We start from the raw sequence: 20830 nt of genomic DNA on the forward strand, positions 1-20830 counted from the left end.
AGCGAATGAGAGACCAGGGAACATGCAGTCTTCGTCCTCCGGTGGTACAATCACATCGGCAGTGCAGAATGGAGAGAACACGCCATTGCCATCGCAGCATGTCTCCTCTTCGAGCAATCTGTCGGGCGAAAGATTCATAATCTAACTAAGGGGATCAGCCATCTCATCGGGCTTACCGCCATTGAGAATCTAAAAATTAACTAACCGGGTATACCCTGGTGAATTCAGATTTAACTTTTTCCCATGATCATTTTGATATATTATACGTTTTTTCCCGACATCGTATGCAAAAGTGAATGCTGTTTTACCTTTTTCTAAGCTTCTTTTTGCAAAAAAAAAGTCAAAATTCAAATTTGTTAATTTTTCCTAATAGTAGGTTGTTTAGCATACAAGAATCTCAAAAGAATTTATTTTTTAATTTTTTATCATTTGTACAATGCTAAAAAAAGGCGATCCATAGAGGTGGAGGTGCGTGGGGAGCCAAAAAAACCCGGAAAATCCTTTAGTCCCGGTTGATAAAGTAAACCGGGACTAAAGGGTAGACCTTTAGTTCCAGTTGGGAATACAAACCGGGACTAAAGGTTTTTGCCCCGGATGCAGCCTACCACCACCCTTTTAGTCCCGGATCGTAGTACCGACAGGGACTAAAGGTTCCAAACGAACCGGGACAAAAGGCTTTCGAGAATGAACCGGGGCCAATACCCTCCATTAGTTCCGGTTCGTTTTTAAACCGGGACTATAGCTCCCGGGGTCTGGACCAAAGGCCTGTTTTCTACTAGTGTCGGTTTAACAGACATGCACGTACTTAAAAAAATTGTTTTGACCATTATTTTGGTTAATAAAATATGAAACATATGTCAAAAAATTATATCGTTGGAATTTTTTTGCATACGAATCTAATGATATAGATTTTGTAGACATAAAATTTATATTTTATTGACCAAATTGATGGTCAAAGTTTATCTTAACATGTGTGCGTGCCTATTAAACATAGATGGAGGAAGTATGAAAAACGATCAAAATAATAATTGCATAATATCGAGCAAAGTGTTAAAAAGGCCATGAATTAATATGGAAGGAAACACACAAAAACATGAATTACGACTTGGAGTAAATTGGTCTGAACAAGATCAGACCTCGGCAAATTTGAACATAGTGGAACATTCGGCACGACAACAGGAACACTCACTTTTGGCGTTTCCTCACAAATAATGACATGCCGTCATATACAACAAATTTGGGCTTGCACGCACTATATACTATTGAAAGACATGACGACTGATAGCCCACAAGTATAGGGGATCGCAACAGTCTTCGCGGGAAGTAAAACCTAATTTATTGATTCGACACAAGGGGAGACAAAGAATACTTGAAAGCCTTAATAGCGGAGTTGTCAATTCAGCTGCACCTGGAAACAGACTTGCTCGCAAGAGTTTATCACTAGTAACAGTTTATAGCAGTAGAAGTAATGAAATAATAGCAGCAGAGTAACAAAGACAGCAGCAGTGATTATAGTAAACAGCAGGGTTAAAATACTGTAGGCACAGGGATGGATGACGGGCGTTGCATGGATGAGAAAAACTCATGTAACAATCAAAGCAGGGCATTTGCAGATAATAATAAAACGGTGTCCAAGTACTAAGCAATCCATAGGCATGTGTTCCGTATATAGTCGTACGTGCTCGCAATGAGAAACTTGCACAACATCTTTTGTCCTACCAGCCGGTGGCAGCCGGGCCTCTAGGGAATCTACTGGAAATTAAGGTACTCCTTTTAATAGAGTACCGAAGCAAAGCATTAACACTCCGTGAACACATGTGATCCTCACATCACCGCCTTCCCCTCCGGTCACTTTGGGGCCTCGGGTTCCGGACAGCGACATGTGTATACAACTTGCAGGTAAGATCATAAAACAATGCATATCATCATGAAACAATAACATGTTCAGATCTGAGATCATGGCACTCGGGCCCTAGTGACAAGCATTAAGCATAACAAGTTGCAACAATATCATCAAAGTACCAATTACGGACAGTAGGCACTACGCCCTAACAATCTTATGCTATTACATGACCAATCTCATCCAATCCCTACCATCCCCTTCAGCCTACAGCAGGGGAATTACTCACACATGGATGGGGGAAACATTGCTGGTCGATGGAGAGGCGTCGGTGGTGATGATGGCGATGATCTCCTCCAATTCCCCGTCCCGGCGGAGTGCCAGAACGAAGTTTCTGGTCCCGAGACGGAGTTTCGCGACGGTGGCGGCGTACTGGATGGTTTCTGGGGACTTCGACTTCCCGTCTCGCGTTTTTAGATCGAAACCCTTAAGTAGTCCAGAGGAGGGCGTCAGAGGCCAGCCGAGGTGGCCACACGCTACGGCGGCGCGCCCCCCCTCCAGGCCGCGCCGGCCTAGTGTCTGGGAGGCCTGGGCCTCCCCCAGGCCTGCCCTTCTGGCTCCGTGATTCTTCTGGAAAAATAGGCACTTCGACATAAATTCCGGGGATTTTCCTGAAAGTTGAATTTCTGCACAAAAAATGAGACACCAGAGCAATTCTGCTGAAAATAGCGTTAGTCCGTGTTAGTTGTATCCAAAATAAACAAATTAGAGGCTAAACAATAGCAAAAGTGTTCGAGAAAGTAGATACGTTTTGGACGTATCAACTCCCCCCAAGCTTAGCTAATTGCTTGTCCTCAAGCAATTCAGTTAACAACTGAGTGCGATAAAAGAACTTTCATGAACACATTTGTTCATATGATGTAAATATTCTCATGATATGGACAAGTACTTAGGCAATTCATATTAAGATACATGCAAATAAAATCATCTAATAGCTATGTCAATCATGGAAAGGTACCAACGAATTAATAATAAGCATCGTGAATCATGTCTATCAGCAGGATTGCAATGTTCATAAAAGTATATGATAAAGTGGTATCTCGCTTGCCCGTATTTGAACAGCAAAACATAAATGCTCGAGCACCTCTGAAGTTCATAGAAAGACTAGAAATAGAGATTGTCAAAGATAAAAGCATCAAAGTTATACCACAGTCAATCATATTTTGGGACAAGCATATTATACTAAGAATGACAGTTGTGCTCTCAAGAAAGTGCTCAAAGAAAGGATGGTGACACAACATAAAAGTAAAAGATTGACCCTTCGCAGAGGGAAGTAGGGATTAACATGCGCTAGAGCTTTTCATTTTTAAAACAGGAGTAAAATTATTTTGAGAGGTGTTTGTTGTTGTCAACGAATGGTAATGGGTACTCCAACTACCTCGCCAACCAGACTTTCAAGAGCGGCTCCCATGAAGGACGTTATTTCTACCAACAAGGTAGATCATCCCTCTTCTCTTTTGTTTACACATGTACTTTAGTTTTATTATAGGTGACACTCCCCCCAACCTTTGCTTACACAAGCCATGGCTAACCGAATCCTCGGGTGCCTTCCATCAATCTCATACCATGGAGGAGTGTCTATTTGCAAAATTAAGTTGCTTACTGATGAATCAGAGCAAAACATGTGAAGAGAATTATTAATGAAGTTATTAGTTGGGGCTGGGCACCCCGTTGCCAGCTCTTATTATGAAAGTCCGTCAAAAGTAAATGACAAGGTCGAAAGATAAACACCACATACTTCCTCATGAGCTATAAAACATTAACACAAATTGAGAAGCATTTTGAAGGTTTAAAGGTAGCGCATGAGAATTTACTTGGAATGGTTTGAAATGCCATGCATAGGTATTTATGGTGGACACTTTGGAACAACTTGGTTTTCAGGGGTTTGGAAGCACGAGCAGCGTTCCCGCTCAGTACAAGTGAAGGCTAGCAATAGACTGGGGAGTGACAAATCAAGAGAGCAGTCACTGTCATAATCATGCTTGCGGCAAAATAAATTAACGGAGGCATAAAAGTGATACAAGAACTCTGAAGCAAAGTAAATCATCGAGGCTTAATTGACTTTTGTTCAGTCATATGCATGCGTGAGCATGTGCCAAGTCGATTCAAATGAATTATTCAGAGGAGGATACCACAATGTCATACCTATTTATGAATAAAACAATGCAAGCAAACATCCATGACATGCTACTCATATTAATAAACTGGAGCTAAACATGAGAGATCATGAACGACTAGACTTTCTTAAATGACATATACCTCACATGAACCAACTAAGCATGCTCACATGGATGAGTATATGTACAAAAATGAAAACAAATAGAGTTCATACCAGCCTCTCACCACAGTCGAATTGTCGTAGATCGTCATTATTGCCTTTCACTTGTGTAGCTTGAATAATACGAAATGAAAACCACGCTCCAGCCACCGAAGACCATTGAACTCATAATGAAATTTACAAAACCAAAGAAGAACAGAAAATATTTTTGGTGTTTTCGAATTGGTAACAAGAACAAAAGGAAACAAGCAAACAAAGCAAAATCTTTTTGGATTTTCTTATAGCAAACCAACGATAGCAAACAAAGCAAAATAAATGCAAGAAATCAAAATAAGCAAATGGTGAAGAGAAACAACAGAAATATTTTTGGTCTTTTTGTGTTTTAGGAAAGAAACAAAGCAAAAACAAGAAAATGAAAACTAGAAGAGTCACATAAACACAAAGCAGCAGGAATTTGTCAAACTTGACAGCAGTACAGTAATCGATTTTTAAGAAATTCTTCCGCTGCCCAGCTAGAAAAGTGTTCAACTAATGAAAGTTAGATAACAACCTGGGGAACATGCATAAAAATTGGCTTCGCAAAATAACGTTCTGGCTGTTTTTGAGAATTTTTTTGGTATCAGTCCAGAATCTGTTTTCAGGCAGCACTTCCCCAAATATCATCTCCCTCTTATTAGAAAACCACTTTAAGAAGCTAAACAAGTATATACAGGTATCCAGCAACTATAATATGCAGAGAATGAGTGATGCCGGTATACCTCCCCCCAAGCTTAGGCTTTTGGCCAAAGTGGAGATCAATCCCATGGTGCCCATGAAGTGGCACCTCCGTAGTACGACGAAGATGGATCCTGATCCGGGTATGTGCTGGAAGAAGCACCAGGATACGTGACGGTGTAGTCGTAGGAGGGCTCGGCGTCCTCGGAGTCATGCTGCTGGTGGAAACCCTGTATCTTCAGCTGCTCATTCACCTCCTCCTTAGAGCGCGACCATGGTTTCCTGTCAACACTGAACAAATCTGGCTGTGGCAAAGGGATTTCCCTCTCATCCCCGTCCGCAAACAACATTCTATAGACCATATTATCTAAACTAGAGTCAGTTGTAACAAATTGATGGCTCTTCATAGCAGCAATATCAAGCCTTATAAGAGTTAATTTCACATCAGTAGGGTCAAGAGGAAGATCTAGATATGCTAAAATGCGCGATGCAATAATTCCTCCAAAAATAGGCCCCTTGTTAGACAAACGGCGAGCAACAAGAGCACCAAGATGATAAGGTGTCTCTCCAGTGAGTGCAGCAATTAAGAAAGCAAGATGATAGCTAGAAATATTGCTAGTGTTCTCCCTACCAAGAATGCTAGTAGCAAGGTAATAAGAAAAATACTTAATGGCGGGGAGTTGGATGTTTCTTATCTTGCCACGCTGAATGGTGCGGCAATCATCATTGGTGATCTCTCGATAGAGCTTCAACAAAGCCTTGGGATTGTCCTCGATCTTCTTCGCCGTACCTACAGGGGCAATATCCAATGCAATACAAAAATCCTCCAACTTCATAGTAACAGGATTACCATAGATCTTGAATGCAACTGTCGGGTGATAGTGCTTGTTGTTGAACTTAAAGCTCTCCACAAAGATTTTAGTGAGCATGTGGTATTGCTCCCTCTCATCTCCCATATAGGTGGTTAAACCTGCCTTATCGACGAGGGTCAAGAAATCATTCAGCAACCCTGCATTACTCAAAAAGTTATAACATGGGAAAGATGAAGCGTTAGGGACCCCATTGTCCTCTTCGGGCTCGAAGCTCGGTGCGATAACGTCCTCATTATAGGATCGCCTGAATCGGGTGGCGGTCCTAGAAGGCCTTCCCGTGCTTGTCGTCTCTCTTTCAAACACTTCTCCAAAGTTATAATTATCCATCTTCCTTTTCTGAAATTTTTCAACAAACATTATAAAATTTGATTTGGTGACATATAATTGAGGGAAACTACTATAGGAACTTGCTAGAGTACTAATCATGCATCAAAACTAGTTTCTACAACTTAGAACAAGCATGCAAGCTCACTAAACATGTTACCTACAAAAGCAAAATATTCAAGATATACTCAACCAAACAAAATTCTACTTGGATAATCGGAGGAGTCACATACCGGAGAGCAAATGTGCCAAATTTCAGACAGAAATCTGGGCTGAGCAAAGAGATCGAGAAATCTTGAGCTCTTGAGCAGAAACACGAGTAAGAGAAAACTGGTGCTGGTTTTTTCGGGAGAGAGAAGAGAGTGGGAGGAAGAGATGAATAAGTGGGGCAAGGAGGGGCCCACACACCAGGGTGGCGCGCCCCCCTTGCTGGCCGCGTCGGCCTATGGGGTGCCACCCTGGGGTGCCCCACTGGTCATCCCCAGGTGCTCCCAGGTGCGTCTTCGAAAAATAAGACCAACGGTATACTTTTTATGAATTTTTGAAAACTTTGAAAAATGCACATTTTTGGGTATTAAATTTATTATTACTGGGCAGAAAAAGATTTTGAAATCTCTAATTGACTAAAGAACTTTGCAAAACAAAAGTGCTACAGCAAGTAGAACAAGTGGAGGAAGAAAGAAATGTTGTTTAGCTCCTCTATGCATATAAAAAGTATTTGTTAACAAGGTTGATCAAGTCTTGCCACCAAATAAATTTTACATAGCATAAGAAGAAATAAACCTCAAATCAATCATGTTACCTTGAATTGTATTGATATGGATCCAATCATAATATTTTGATATCCTTCTTTAGGCTCATATATAGGACAATCAATAGCTCCAACTTTGATAGTTCTCACATTAGAAATTGTATTAACTCCACAAACTTTATCAATCCTCTTGGGGAAATAAACGGTATGATCCTTGTCATCAACATTGAAAGTAACTTTTCCTTTATTACAATCAATAACAGCCCCTGTGGTGTTAAGAAAAGGTCTCCCAAGAATAATAGACATATTATCATCTTCAGACATTTCCAACACAACAAAATCAGTTAATATCAAGCAGTTATTAGTAACTTGAACAGGAACATCCTCACATATACCAACAGGAATAACAGTAGATTTATCAGCCATTTGCAAAGATATATCAGTCCGTATCAACTTATCTAAATAAAGTCTCTTATAAAGAGAAAAAGGCATAACACTAACACCCGCTCCCAAATCAGATAGAGCAGTTCTAACATAATTATTCTTAATAGAACAAGGAATAGTCAGTATACCTGGGTCGCCCAACTTCTTTGGCACTTTGCCATTGAAAGAGTAATTAGCAAGCATAGTGGAAATCTCCTCATTAGGAATTTTCCTTTTGTTAGAAACAATATCTTTCATATACTTTGAATAAGGAGGTAATTTAATAGCATCAGTCAAAGGGATTTGCAAGAATAAAGGTTTCATCCAATCGCAAAATTTATTATAGTGTTCTTCTTCCTTTGATTTTAGTTTCTTAGCAGGAAAAGGCATTTGCTTTTGAACCCAAGGTTCTCTTTCATTACCATGTTTCTTAGCAGTAAAATCTTCTTTAGTATACTTTTTATTTTTAGCATGCCTTTCAGGTTCATCTTAAACTTCTTCTTTATCAGAAGCATCATTCTTATCATTATCATTATCATGTTCATTACCACTTTCAGTTTCAGCATCAGAAATAGAAATACTATTCGGATCATTAACAGGTTCAGAGGATTCTGCAACATTTTTATGTTTCTTCTTTTTCTTAGAAGGAGCACTAGGTTCAATTCGTTGAGAATCTTGTTCAACTCTTTTGGGATGCCCCTCAGGATATAGAGGATCCTGGGTAGAAACACCGCCTCTAGTTGTTACTTCATAAGCATGTTTCTCTTTAGAACTATTTTTTAACAAGTCATTTTGCACTTTAGTGAGTTGATCAATTTGAGTTTGAACCATATGAAAATGTTTAACAAGCATCTTAACATCATTGGAGGTTCTCTCCACAATATCATGCAAATTACTAATAGCTTGAGAATTTTCCATCAAATGATTCTCTACTCTCATATTAAAATTTTCTTGCTTAACAATATAATTATCAAACTCATCTAAGCATTGAGCAGGAGGTTTTGATACGGAATATCTTCCCTAGTAAAGCGTTGAAGAGAGTTTACCTCAATCATGGATGAAGGGGGAATTATCTTACATAAATCTTCTATGGGAGGTAAATTCTTCACATATTCAGATTTAATACCTTTCTCCTTAAGAGATTTCTTGGCTTCCCTCATATCTTCATCATTTAATTTAATTAAACCCCTCTTCTTCAATATTGGTGTCGGAGTTGGTTCAGGTGTAGTCCAATCATCATGATTCCGGCCTATTTTAGCCAATAATTCTTCAGCTTCATCTGGAGTTCTTTTCCTGAAAACACAACCAGCACAACTATCCAAGTGTGCTCTAGACTCAACGGTTAGTCCACTATAAAATATATCAAGTAAATCATGCTTTTCCAAATCATGTCCACGTCGAGCTCTGATAAGAGAGCAAAATCTTGCCCAAGCTTCAGGCAATTTCTCTTCATCTTCCTGGTCAAAGCTATAAATTTTCTGTAAAGCAGCATGTTGAGCACTAGCAGGAAAGTATTTCCGAAAGAAAACATCAAGCAAATCACTTGGACTATTAATAGAACCAGGAGGCAAACTATTATACCAAGTTTTAGCATCATCCTTTAATGAGAAAGGAAAAATTTTAGCAACAAAATAAGTACGCATCTTGACATCATCAGAAAACAAGCTACTCATAGAAGAAAGTTCATTCATATGTTCTACAGCACTTTGTTTTTCAGTACCACAAAAGGGTGTTTTCTCAACAATAGCTATATGAGATAAATCAAGAGAAAAAATCATAATCTTTATCCTTAATGCTTATAGGAGATGTGGCAAATTTAGGATCAGGGGACAGCTTATATCTAACAGTATGTTGTGCGAGAAACTTTTTAATTTTTCTTGCATCAGCAGTAGCATTGCATCTATTAATAAAATCATCATCAAGTTCCACATAATCCTCATCAGGATCATCTCTAGAATATTCAACAGACTCAGGTGAATTAACTGGTGTAGCAGCATTTTCATTAGGAGTTTCAGTATTTTAAATTTGTCTAGACCTAGCAATTGTAGCATCTAGAAAAGATCCCAATGAACCACTATCATCAAGCACAGCAGAAACATTATCAATATTATAAGAATTTTCAGATTCAGCAGAAGTACCAGCAAGTGAAGCTTGCGGTGGTGAAACAAGTTGACTTATCACAGATGGTGAATCAAGAGTAGCAGAGGTACTCAGAGTTGTACCTTTTCTTGTAGTGGATGGTAATATGGCGACTTTAGGATCGCGAGATCTACCCATGATGGAGAATTTGCAGCGAACAATATCAATCCAACTAAACTTCCAAATAAAGCTATGCTCCCCGGCAACGGCGCCAGAAAATAGTCTTGATAACCCACAAGTATAGGGGATCGCAACAGTCTTCGCGGGAAGTAAAACCCAATTTATTGATTCGACACAAGGGGAGACAAAGAATACTTGAAAGCCTTAACAGCGGAGTTGTCAATTCAGCTGCACCTGGAAACAGACTTGCTCGCAAGAGTTTATCGATAATGTGATTTATAGCAAAGATAATGAAATAATAGCAGCAGAGTAACAAAGACAGCAGTAGTGATTATAGTAAACAGCAGAGTTAAAATACTGTAAGCACGGGGATGGATGACGGGCATTGCATGGATGAGAGAAACTCATGTAACAATCAAAACAGGGCATTTGCAGATAATAATAAAACGGTGTCCAAGTACGAAGCAATCCATAGGCATGTGTTCCGTATATAGTCGTGCGTGCTCGCAATGAGAAACTTGCACAACATCTTTTGTCCTACCAGCCGGTGGCAGCCGGGCCTCTAGGGAATCTACTGGAAATTAAGGTACTCCTTTTAATAGAGTACGGAAGCAAAGCATTAACACTCCGTGAACACATGTGATCCTCACATTACCGCCTTCCCCTCCGGTCACTTTGGGGCCTCGGGTTCCGGACAGCGACATGTGTATACAACTTGTAGGTAAGATCATAAAACAATGCATATCATCATGAAACAATAACATGTTCAGATCTGAGATCATGGCACTCGGGCCCTAGTGACAAGCATTAAGCATAACAAGTTGCAACAATATCATCAAAGTACCAATTACGGACACTAGGCACTATGCCCTAACAATCTTATGCTATTACATGACCAATCTCATCCAATCCCTACCATCCCCTTCAGCCTACAGTGGGGGAATTACTCACACATGGATGGGGGAAACATTGCTGGTCGATGGAGAGGCGTCGGTGGTGATGATGGCGATGATCTCCTCCAATTCCCCGTCCCGGCGGAGTGCCAGAACGGAGTTTCTGGTCCCGAGACGGAGTTTCGCGACGGTGGCGGCGTACTGGATGGTTTCTGGCGACTTCAACTTCCCGTCTCACGTTTTTAGATCGAAACCCTTAAGTAGTCCAGAGGAGGGCGTTAGAGGCCAGCCGAGGGGGCTGATACGTCTCCAACGTATCTATAATTTCTGATGTTCCATGCTTGTTCTATGACAATACCTACATGTTAAGTTCACACTTTATGACGTTTTTATGCGTTTTCCGGAACTAACCTATTGACGAGATGCCGAAGTGCCAGTTCCTGTTTTCTGCTATTTTTGGTTTCAGAAATCCTAGTAAGGAAATATTCTCGGAATTGGATAAAATCAACGCCCAGCATCTTAGAATTGCACGAAGCTTCCAGAACACCCGAGAGCCACCAGAGGGGGGCCACAGGACCACCAGATGACAGGGCGGCGCGGCCCAGGGGGGCGCGCCCCCCTATGGTGTCACCGCCTCGTCAGCCTTCCGACTCTGCCTCTTCGCCTATTTAAAGGTCACTACTAGGGAAAAGCCTATAGGTGGAGGCAAGTTGTGCCGGCGCACCACCTTGTGCATGCGCCGGTGGAAAGCATTGCCGGCGCACCACATTTCAGCCGCGCCGGCGATGAAGGGATACTGCCGGCGCACCTCGGGGAAAGGCTCGCCGGCGCTATTTCCTGGCATGGCCCGGGCCGATTCGGGCCAGGCCCAAGAATCATTGCCGGCGCACCGGCCCAGGGGTGCGCCGGTGGAAAGTTTGCTATTGCCGGCGCACCCCTGGGCCGGTGCGCCGGCAATGATTCTTGGGCCTGGCCCGGTTGTGATATAGCCGAAAGGGGTATATGTTGCCGGCGCACCATGGTCCAGGTGCGCCGGCAATAACCTGGCAGTTATTTCAGCCACCAACCAGCCCACTAGCACACTCACTAGACTCCACTTCTCCACACAAACCCGAGCCTTCTCCCAACCCAGCTCATTTTTGCCCATTTCTATCCCCAATTTCACCAATTTGACCAAACAAAATCAAAATTTTTGAGCAAATCTTCCCTTCCTACATGCATCTCCCACATCCCCCTATGTAGATCTAGATCTACTATCCCGCATTGACCGCTCAATCTAGATCTAGATCTAGAAAGTCGGCTTCCATACGCCATTGTCGCGGCGCGTCGTCTCGATCTTATCGACGAATATATCAAACAAATAGGTGATTAATGAACAAATTAAGGAATGAAATCGATGTATGTTGGACATTTGAAGAAAAGCTCTCGTGTGTGGCATATATATATGTTGTGCTTGTGCTTGTGTGTGTGTTGGCGTTGAAAATGAGTTGCCAACGTTGCGCCGAAATGTTGATTCTTCAAGTTTCCGTTTCGGCACATTTCTGGCGCTCCTATGTCCTACCGTGTAGGAAGGTCATGCCGAAATTTTCCGTGAAAACTACCGACGGATGCATGGTTCTAATGAATTATGTAATCTTACCATGCAGGCGATAATGGTTATCGAGATGAGTGAAAGCATCGTGATGAGATATCTGAAACACGCGATCATCGACATGTATGAAAATAACCGCACGGAGGTATTGTGTCCGTGCCGGAGATGCAAACGAGGGAAATGGTTTGACCCGTATTCAGGCAAGTTGCAGGGGCACCTGCTCACTAATGGTTTCATGCATGGACACACTCAATGGATGAGTGATGATGGCGCGGAGGTCAATGGGGCGACGGCGGCAGGTGGTAAAAATGGCCGGCAAGAAGGAGGGCATCATGATACTGATGACGATGAAGAGTTTGTCGCACATGACGATAACCTTGACGACGACAATAACCTTGACGACGACAATAACCTTGACGACGACGAAGAGGTGCCGCTAGCTTCAGTCGTGCGGGACCCTCATCTTCAAGATCTGCTTCTCGAAAAGACGAAAGGCACCAAGCGGAAATCAAAGCTTGAGCAACTCGAGATAGACTCGAATACTCCGTTGTACGACTCAGGTCGCGGGTTGGGGGAGTCTCGCTTGAGAGTAGCTCTCGATGTGCTGCAGATGAAGGCGAAACACGGATGGACGGACACAAGCGTCGACGACATCCTGGAATACGTGAAAGATCTCCTTCCTGCCGGGAACACGTGTCCTGGTAGTCTAGCCGAGGCCAAGAGAATCACGTGCCCTCTCGACTTACCCCACGAAAAGTATCACGCCTGCATCAACGATTGTATCATGTATCGCAAGGAGCACATGGACAAGACCAAATGTCCTGTGTGTGAAGCTGAACGGTACAAGAAAGGGAAGAAGAAAGCTCCTCGGAAAGTTGTGTGGTACTTCCCGCTCGCCCCCCGGCTTCAACGGTTCTACGCGGACCGCAAGGAAGCAAAGCTCATGCGCTGGCACGCAGAAAGAAAGGAGGCAGTGTTGAATGATAAAGAGCGGATTGAGCACCCAGTCGACGCACCCTTCGGATGCAAGCCAGTGGAAAGCATTAGACAATGAATTCGGAAGTTTTGGGGCAGATCCCAGAAACATCAGGTTGGGTGCGAGCACGGACGGATTCAATCCGTTCGGAAACCAGAGCAGCACACATAGCACATGGCCCGTGTTTGTATGGATCTACAACCTCCCGCCCTGGCTGTGCATGAAGAGGAAGTACATACAGATGAGTATGCTAATTCAAGGGCCGACACAGCCAGGAAACGATATCAACATGTATCTCGAACTATTAAAGGAGGAGCTTGAAACGTTGTGGGCGGAGGAAGGGGTAGATACATGGGACGCCGTCGCGGAAGAATATTTCCCTTTGAGAGCCGCGTTGATCACGACGGTGCAGGACTACCTCGGATACGGTTACATTTCGTGCTAGGTGTGCCATGGACACAAGGCATGTGTCAGGTGCATGGAAGAGACGATGTTTTTGCAGCTTGGTAAGGATGGCTCTTCGAAAACAGTTTACATGGGGCATCGAAGGTGGCTACAGAAAACTGACCCGTGGAGAAAGCGTGGAGATCTGTTCGATGGTACAAATGAACCCCGAGGACCTCCACGTAAGAAGAGCGGCGAAGAGATCGATACATTACTGAAAGGTTGGAAGGAGTGCCCTGCGCCGGGAAAGATTCGTCAAAAGCCTGGAGAGAAGAAGAAGAAAAAGGAAACGACGCCGCTCATTGGTGTATGGAAAAGGAGGTCCGTGTTTTGGGACTTGCCGTACTGGAAAATTCTTGATACACCTCACTGCCTTGATGTCATGCATATTACAAAGAACGTGTGCGAGAGCTTGCTTGGCACTCTTCTCAACATGCCGGACCGGACCAAAGATGGGCCGAAAGCAAGACAGGACCTGAAAGTTTTGGCCATCAGGGAAGAGCTTCAGATCCCGCCGGCCCAAGAGGGACGATCGGAGGAGGAGGCGGACGGCGGTCGAAGCGCAAAAGGATTAAGCAGCCAGGACTATTCTTGTCCCCCTCCCCGCTTCACTTTTAGTTCGGCCGAGGTCGATCAATTTTTCAATTGCCTTGTAGGAGTCAGAGTGCCCTTCGGTTACTCCGGGGTAATAAGCAGATACATGGACCCCAAGAAACGAAACTTCAGCGGCATGAAGTCTCATGACTGTCATGTGATGATGACGCAGATTCTTCCGGTTGCAATCCGAGGTATAATGGATGACCATGTCCGTGCAACGCTGACTGGGCTCTGTAACTTCTTCGACGTCATAACTCGGAAGTCGATAAGCGTGAAGAAACTCGCAAGGCTCCAGGAAGAGATCGTGGTGATCCTATGTGAGATGGAGATGTACTTCCCGCCTGCATTCTTTGACGTGATGGTCCATCTGTTGGTCCATATAATGGATGATATCGCCAGTCTAGGGCCGGCATTCTTACACAACATGATGCCGTTTGAAAGAATGAATGGGGTCATTAAAGGATACGTTCGTAACAGGTCACATCCAGATGGAAGCATCGTACAGGGCTGGCTCACCGAAGAGTGCATCTCTTTCTGCACGAATTATCTAGACATCGAGGACCCTGTTGGTTTGCCTCAAAACAAGTACCTCCGTAGGTTCGAGGGAGTAGGCCACAAAAATGGAAGGAAGGAACTGCACGTGCACATGTCTGGTCGGAGTTCCGACTTTGACAGGGCCAACTTAGTAGCGCTACAACACATTGACTTGATCGATCCTTGGTTGAAAGAGCACAAAACCATGATAGAGAACAGTGGCAAGCCGATGATGACGAAGCGAGAAATATACAGAGAGCACAACTCCTCTTTCGCGCGCTGGTTCAAAGACCACATTGTTGCTAATCCCCCACCAATGGATTCTGACAAGGATAAACTAGTATTGGCCTTGTCACATGGCCCCGCGCCCAACATCATGACTTACCAAGCGTACGATATCAACGGGTACACATTCTACACGGAAGAAAAAGACAAGAACAGTGTTTACCGTAACTCGGGGGTAACGATGGATTCTGGACGGGTGACGTAAAGACTAGATACTACGGAAGAATCGAGGAAATCTGGGAGCTTAGCTACGCTGGGGAGAAAGTGCCGATGTTCCGTATCGGATGGGCTAAGAGCGTCGAGAAAAAAGAAGACCGGTATTTCACCACCATGTTTCTACCCGAAGCCAACAAATCAAAGTCCACGAACGCCACCGCGAGAATGAGCCATGGGTACTGGCAGAACACGTGCACCAATGCTTCTTCATAACCGACCCATCCAGGCCTAGCCGTGTTATCGTGAGGAGAGGCAAGAGGACCATCGTCGGAATGGATGGAGTCGCCAACGAGGAAGACTTCGAAGGACAAGTCGGAGACCCAATGATGGAAGAATCCGAGGACGAAGACACAACATACACCACAAGAAGAAGCAGGACCACGCTACCGAGGTCAGGTCGACCCTTCAAAAGAAGAAGTCACGACACGGGGCTAAATTATTCAACGACGAGCAAGAAAAGCAAGAAGAAAGCGAAACACTCTTCTCAATCGATGATGTAAAACTTTATTTGCAATGTATAACTCATATTTTGTGTAATTCATAACTACTCATATTGTCATGGCCAATATTTTATGTATGACTAATTAATATTGTGTTGGTCAATATTTTATGCATGCATGTATATAACTCATATTTTTTGTAATGCATAAACTCATATTGCTTGGTTATTATCTTGAAAAGAGAAGGAAATAAAATAGTATAGGATTTGTGGGAAAAGAAAAGAAACATAAAAGAAAGTGAAAAGAAATAAAGAAAAGAATAAAAAAAAAAGAAAGTGAAAAGAAATAAAGAAAAGAATAAAATGAAATGGCCAGCCAGGTTGGGGGTTAAGTCCCAGGTATAGCTGGGCTCACCTTATTGCCGGCGCACCACATGTTTGGTTCGCCGGGGGTATAGTTATCCCCGGCGAACCAAACACGTGGTGCGCCGGCAATAAGGTGAGCCCAGCTATACCTGGGACTTAACCGCTGCGCGTGCTCTCTTCCTCTCTTCCTCACATCAATCTTCCCCGTACCGACGACGACGACCACCCGCCAGCGCCGCCACCCGCCGTTCTGCACCATCATCACCAGCCCCCCACCACCATCCACCTCCACCAGCCCCCCACCACCTGCCTCCGCTGTCGAGGAGGAGCCGCCGCCGCCGCTGTCGGATCAGGTCGAGGAGGAGCCGCCGCCGCTGTCGGATCCACCGCCGCCGTCGGATCCGCCGCTCGAGGAGGAGCAGGAGCAGGAGACCCGTACCTGCCGCTAGCCGCCGCCGTCGACCCCTGCTGGTAGTCAGGTAGGTCCACCCCCTCTGCCCCCAATCCCCCTCCGCCCCCAATCCCCCTCTGCCCCCATTGCTTTTTCAATGTTAGGGTTCATACAGAATGAACAAACAGCAATCAGCACTAAAATCATCAATTTGAAATTTTCTGGTTTGAAATTAAATGATGAAATGCAGTAGCAAATGATGAAATGCAGTAGCAAATGATGAAATGCACTCATATTCATTCTATGGTTTGAAATTTTGAGAGAGCACTACAATGAATTCATTCTCTGGTTTGAAATTAAATGATGAAATGCAGTAGCAAAAAATGGGGATTTTCAGTGCTTCTTTTCATGTTTTTTAGGTATGTTCATAATAATATGATGGTTCTCTAGTTGGCAGTAGCTCACTGGTTCAATTGTTTAGTTCAAAATGCTCATGCATGCTCACTGGTTGTAAATTAATTTGGTTCAAAATGCTCATGCATCATTACCTACTGCCAAAAAAAGAAAATGAAATAGAGGTTTGGCTCAAAATTGATTTTACTTGCAGTAGCTAAAATGAAAATTGATTTTGTTTAGTTAATTGGCCAGTGCATGTACAAGGTGAAGGAATGTCACTTTAATTCCACTTTAATTCCACTTATAGGGTTAGGGTTAGGGTTAGCCAAGAATGGTAGGGTTAGGGTTAGCCAAGAATGCTAGCAGTAGTGGTTCTTCATTTAAATGCCTACTGCCAAGAATGCTAGGGTTAGGGTTAGCCAAGAATGCTAGCAGTAGTGGTTCTTCATTTAAATGCCTACTGCCAAGAATGCTAGCAGTAGGTTTACTTTATTTAAAAAGAACAAGTGATATGTTCATTCTCTGGTTTATTTAAAAAGAACAAGTGCTATGTTCATTCAGAGAACTAGTGCAAGTCAATATGATCCCTTGGATTTCTGCTTGGTTACCTTTGGTTAACATTGCAAGAAATAGGGTTCAAATTGGAAATAGGGTTCTCTGGTTTGAATTTTTGAATGCTAAAAATTGGTTTCAAATTCTAGCAGTAGGTTTCAATTTTTCATTATAAGTTATACATAAAATTTTGAATGCTAGCAGTAGGTTTCATTTAATTGATTTAGTTAAATGCTAAAAATTGTTCTCTGGTTGGAAATTGTGATATAGAAATAACTAAATGAAAAAATGTAAATAGCTAGTATTAGTTGGTTTAGTTGATAAAATTTGTTCTCTGGTTGGTTTAAAAAGAACAAGTGCTATGTTCATTCTCTGGTTCATTTAAAAAGAACAAGTGCTATGTTCATTCAGAGAACTAGTATACATTTAAATTATATAGATGTTCATGCTATTCTATAAATTCTATAGATGTTTGCTGGCTAAAATTCTGGTTCAATTCATTCTTTTAAATTCATTCTCTGGTTCAATTCATTTATGCTTGTTTGAGAATTTGAGATATGGTGGTATGGTGGTTCAATTCATTCTCTGGACAAAAGAAAATGCCATTGCAGAGAAAATGGTCCCCTTAACCAGAGAAAATGGTCCTCTGTAGAAATGGAGAAATGTTTCCTAGAGCAAAAGCATGTTTCACCTAGCTTGTTTGATATGCTCTAAAATTTATGGTATTATCTTGATGTTTAAAACTTCTATTGAATTTGAAATTAGTATTGCAAGAGTGTAGGATGCTGCTAATTGTTGATGTACATGTTTTGTGGTTTGAACAATTCTTAGACTGTTGTTTAGTAACATCCTATTGTTGTTAGTAGGACACCTGGGATGTCTATTCCTAAGTTGTCATGTTGGACATCTGTGCACTTGGTGCCGCAGAACTGTTGAACCTTCAAATTCTATTGGGATGCTGCTGTTGAGCCTTCGAATTCTGCTATGATGCTACATTGCTGCATTTGAAACTTGACTGTTTGCTGGCTTGTTTGATTTCCTCTATAGTTTGTGATCTTACCTGTTGTCTGCACTTTTGCTGAATCATGAAATAGTGTGGTAAGATGGTTGCTATATATACATCTTTGTTTTCTAGTTTGAAAAATTCTCAGCATGTAGAAAGGAAGAGATGTTATCTCGGTAGCACAGAAAGTGCACATGGAAGTTTCACCCAACATATTTGATTAGCTATGCAATTTGTGGTCTTATTTGATTGTTCCCATACTTCGGTTGAATTTGGAATTAGCCTAGCTGGAGTGTATGATGCTGCTAAGCAGAGTTTGATGGAGGTTGTCAAGTGTTATTCACTATGTTCATTCTCTGGTTTTAAATGGAGGTTGTCAAGTGTTATTTTTATGCTGATGTAAAATGCCACTGTAATGTATATGCTAAAAAGCTAGCTACTGTAATTTATGTGGTGATGGTTATGGTGATGGCATGGTTATGGAGATGGTTATGGTTATGGTTATGGCATTTCTATGTTTGCATTTCTGTTACAGGGATTGAGTTGCTATTGAGTGCCGGAATGTCGATTCATTTCCGTTCCGGCAATTCTAGCACTCGGCATGACCAATTTTTAGCAAAGGTCATGCCGAATTTTTCCGTGAATTCTAACTCTTTTTCGTCTTCTATTAGTGCAAGCCACCATGTCGTCTCAAGAAGAGTTAGAGGAGCACTACAATAGGCACTTCTTTAGGACGGAGGAGGATGCCGAGGCCGCTGGTGTTGGCGGCGACGAGGACCATGAGATGGAGGATGCCGCTGGGGGTAGTGCCGACGAGCCGAGCGGCAACGAGGCAAGCGCCGCCGCCGGGGGTAGTACCTACGAGCCTAGCGGCGATGAGGCAACCGGCGCCGCCGGGGGTGGCGGCGAGACAAGCGGCGACGATCCTAGCGCCGCCGCCGGGAGTAGTGGCACCGGGACAAGTGGAGCCAAGAGGCCGCGGAAGGCAAGGCGCCAAAACACGGTCGGCACCGGCAGAGACACAGTCACAGAGGTGGACCCCGCCAGTGGTTTGCCGGTGTTGCCTAAGGATGTTGCCAAGGGGTACGGCAACCAACTGGCATGTATCCTCCGAGAGGTCGTCAATCTCAACGAGACGGACCTCCGAGCTGAGAGCAAAGCGCCTTTGCGAGCCCAGCTCATTGCGAGGTTGCACGCACGATACAAGTTCCTAGGCGACTACGCCTCCAGTCATCAAACCAACAACATTGTGAACTCACAAGCCCTCCTGAAGTTCACCAAACACCTCAGCAGCTATAAGTACATGGTGCGGAGGCTGATTGCTGAGGGCAAAGGTTTCGAAGAGGTCCACTCCGCCTTTCCGCATGTCACCCAGGCGGACTTTGATGCTTTTGTGGCCAATGAAGAGCTACAAGCAACCAAGAATCGCAAGTTGTGGGGGAAGGAAATGCGGGAGCTTAACATCGGCAACCACAACCTTGGGAGCCGTGGGTACGAGGGAAAGGAGCCCTATTGGGCGAAGGAGGACGAGGCGTATGTAAATGCCGGCATTGAGAACCCCTGGCTCAAGTACACGGACCCGCTTGAAAGAAGATTCATCAGGTCCCGGTACCATAAGAAGAAACTAACCGGGGAACTTGTCACGGACCCGAAGGTCGTAACCGACATAATTTGGTTCACGAACGACCAGAAGGTCCTGGCATTGGAGAAAAAACTGGTAAGCAATTTACCGGTTTTATTAGATCAAGTATCGTTCATATAATAGTAGCAACATTTCTAAATGGTTCGCGTTTCTTCCGCAGGAAGAAGAAAGACAAAGACTTTCTCAAGCCTCCCAAGGTGACGAAGGCTCCTCGTCCCAGGCGTCGACGGGCAGGGTAGCCTGGGACAAGCCTCTCGTACGGGCGCTGAACATCGTTAATGAGCATTCACCGACGAGAAGGCCGCATAGAGGCCGTGTGGCTGGCGCCGGTACAGGCTACAAGCATGGTCACTATGGCTTGTCGTCTACGGCCGATAAAAATGCGCGTAATGAGAGGAAGCAGCGGGAGGCGGAGGAAATGAGGGAGTCAATCCTAGCCCAAGTCCAAGCTGGTTTGGTACCGCAACTGGTACCGCAACTCAAAGCTACACTTGTACCTGAAGTCAAAGCTGAAGTCGCCGCTGGAGTCCAAGCAGATTTCAACGCTATGCAAGCGTGGTATGAGGGTGGCAAACAAGGCCCCCCCCCCGAAAATGCAAGTGGTTAGCTTCAACGGCAGCAACTCGATGGTGCCGCCGTCCGCCGGCAATGACAATGTTATAATGGAGACTCCTCCGGCCGCCGGCAATGTCGCTGGTGCTAGGGATTCACCGTCCATGCCGGGTAGCAGCCCCTCCGTCACTTGCACGCCCGCCGCCGCATGTGCTGGCCCGTCGACATTAGCCGAGCTCAACGCCCTCACGGTAATTAACTAATGTGTACATCAAGTTAATATATTAGTTTCGTCATCCTTGCCCTCTCTCTAACGCCATACACATGTTCTCGCAGGTGCTCTCGACGCCATGCACCTTTTTGATGAGAGTAAACGACGAACTCAAAGACGTCGCGAGGGGGTCCATCATTCGGCCCCTGGATAAGAAGTGG

Source organism: Lolium perenne, chromosome 2 (genome assembly GCF_019359855.2).
Source record: "Lolium perenne isolate Kyuss_39 chromosome 2, Kyuss_2.0, whole genome shotgun sequence".
NCBI classification, from domain to species: Eukaryota; Viridiplantae; Streptophyta; class Magnoliopsida; order Poales; family Poaceae; genus Lolium; species Lolium perenne.